This window comes from Nanorana parkeri, unplaced genomic scaffold (assembly GCF_000935625.1).
Source record: "Nanorana parkeri isolate BGI_ZX_2015 unplaced genomic scaffold, ASM93562v1 scaffold321, whole genome shotgun sequence".
Lineage (NCBI taxonomy): Eukaryota > Metazoa > Chordata > Amphibia > Anura > Dicroglossidae > Nanorana > Nanorana parkeri.
In genome coordinates, this window is record NW_017306589.1 from 928,736 (window position 1) to 931,724 (window position 2,989).

Below are 2,989 nucleotides of genomic sequence, written 5' to 3' on the forward strand. Positions count from 1 at the left end.
AACTTTGTAAAGACATTTGGCCTGGGGGGGATATAATCACTGTTTATGCTGCAAGTCTGGGGGTATATAAACATAAACATGGCGTAGGCAGCAGGGCCGGAGGGGTATAAATATAAACACTGTGTAGGCAGCAGCGGGGATGCAGAATGACCTCAACTTTTAGTCATCCTGAGGGAATGGCTTTGTACATGGTATGCATCTCATCTCCATATGGACATACATGTGCTGTGTTGCACTACAGCCTACTTTTTACTCAGGGATCCTGCGTAAATGATTACATCCGTGTGCGCGAGTCCTGAAGCATCAGGTTGATATTTTTTGGACATATTTTTAGGCTTTGTACAAACGAGGAAATACCTGTAACCCACATCCAGCAGCCATGACGCGTCTGGGGAGAGCTCTGACACTATCAATGGTGTGTCAGCCATCCTCCATACTTTATTATATTATTTGTTGTTTTTTTTTATGGCCTGAAGCTGATGTTTTGCTGCTTGTCTGTACTGAGCCATCTAGCACAGTACCAAAACTTCTACACACCCAGTGCCTGAGAGGAGTCAGAGCACACTAAGGATGCAGGCCAATCACCTGCAATCACCTGCCAATGACCCTTGTGTGGACGAAGCCTTAGGCCCCGTTCACATTGAGCGGTTCGCAAATCGTTTGTCACGCAATTTGCATTTTGCGCGATATCGCGCGATTTGTCGCGCGATATCGCGCAAATGCTTGCATTGAGCAAGCTTGAATCTCAGCTAAATCCGCTCCAAAAAGGGTCCTGCTGTAATGAAGCATGTCCCACGACAGCAGGACCCTTTGCCCTATTGAGAAGCATTGGAGAGCGATATCGCGCTGTAAATTGCCGCGATATCGCGGGAATTACCGCGCGATAAATCGCTCAATGAGAACGGGGCCTTAGGCTGTATTAAAGTGTATCTAAACCCAAAACAAAAATATCATATATGGCAGCGTACCAGTCCTTAGATGTGGTGGCTGCATTTGTTTTCTTATATTCAGGTGACAACGCTCACTCACTGTACTTCGTCTGTGGAAGGTGTTGTCACCCTAGGACAGAAAGTACTTTAGAATTACAGAGCACATCCCCGAGAAGGAAAAAAAAGAAAAATCTTTTTTTTTCCCAAAAGAAAAAGAGAACTGTTGTTGTAACGCCCTAAAAAGTGTTGAGCTGAAGTTGGACTCTAATTTGTTTGCTGCTAACATCTCTATAAAATGACATATCCATCTAAGTTTAACCTGCCAACAGGGTGACAACCCTGCAGTACATTTCACTGCAGAGCCAACATGATTTTCACCCTGAAATGGAAAATTAACAGATCTAATAGAAGCATCAAAAAACAGACTGTAACATATGAAAAGGAATTCATATACAGAATACTATCATTAAAGGTATCAATTCCATACAGTTAACAGAATACAATATTTTAACTATAGGGCACAGAGACAACCCTAGACAGATAGTGCTCAGCTATAGCCCTCAAGGACCAGTAACAGTGAATGGGGGCAATGCTCAAAGCTATAATTTGTTGATGTGTTGTTTGAAAGAATAAGGGAGCGATTTATTTAACTATCGCCCAGTCATATGCAGGGCGAATGCCGTTCGCACGGCATTCCTGCCACTAGATGGGGCCAAGGAGCATAGCAATCCCTATGCTCCTCGGCTCCATCTAGTGGTGCGAAGGCTGTGCAAACGGCTTTCACCTAGCGTATGGCTGGGTGTAAGTTTTATAAATCGGCCCCTAATTGTAAGGGCTCAATAAGGGGCCAATTCCTATGCTCCTTGGCTCCATCTAGTTGTGGGAGGGCTGTGCAAACGACATTCGCCTAGCGCAATGGTTCTCAACCTTTCTAGGGCCGGGACACCTTGGTAAGATTTGCCAAGTTGTGGTGACCCCCAACCGTAAAATTTAGGGATGCACCAATACTAGTATCTGTGTGGGCTCTCAGGAGGCTAGTGGCACTCTCTGGTGGCGTCCAGTGCGGGCTCTGTAGTGCCTAGTTTTGGGCTCTATGGTGATCAGGCATTCACCTCCCCTCACTCCTGCCTGCTCCCCTCTCTCTGATCCTCTCCGGGCCACTGCTGATGCAGCGCCACCTAGGAGAACTGACACTGCCACGCTAGGAGGAGGCTGAGGAGCCTCTTACCTAGAGCAGCACAAGACACGTGGTGACCCCCTCAACTGTGGGTTGCGACCCACTTTTGGGTCCCGACCCACAGGTTGAGAACCACTGGCCTAGCGTATGGCTGGGTGTAAGATTTATAAATCTTCCCCTAATTGTAAGGGCTCATTCACACGGCATGCCCGCCCATGCAGAGACCTGCTCCCGAGAGGGACAGGTGATGTGTGTAATTTGCCTGCAGACTTCTGTACCACCCTATACGAGGACACAGCTGCGTGCTAACCTGAACCTGCACATCCATACAGGTCTGTGTGCCCGCACTTAGACACAGATGAATGTGCAGTTTCGGGTCAGCGTGCCCCATAGGGAGGTACAGGTGGCTGCACACAATTACACGCAGCAGGTTTCTGCGCGGACGTGCACTCCCGTGTGAATGAACCCTTTTGACCAGTAATGAATGACTTACAGCTTTGTGAGCTGACCCATATACTGCCATGTTGGGGTGCAGCTGTGAGAATTTAAACCCTCACGTTCTCAAACAATTCATCCCCACACAGCTACCTCCTCATGTATCACTGGCCACTCCCTTTTAGATTGTAAGCCCTCATCTTGTCTTGAATTGTATTGTGATTGTAATGTCTTCCTTATATTGTAAAGCGCTGCGCAAACTGTTGGCGCTATATAAATCCTGTATAATAATAATAGTAATTGGCAGCCTTTGCAAAGTGATCAATACTAATTATCCCATAGTCTGCGTGTGAATATGCTTTAAAGTTATTCAATGCTCTAACGCTACACGCCTTTATTTCATTTATAAATAACTTCCCCCCGCCCCCGCCTTGCCCGAACCACAGAA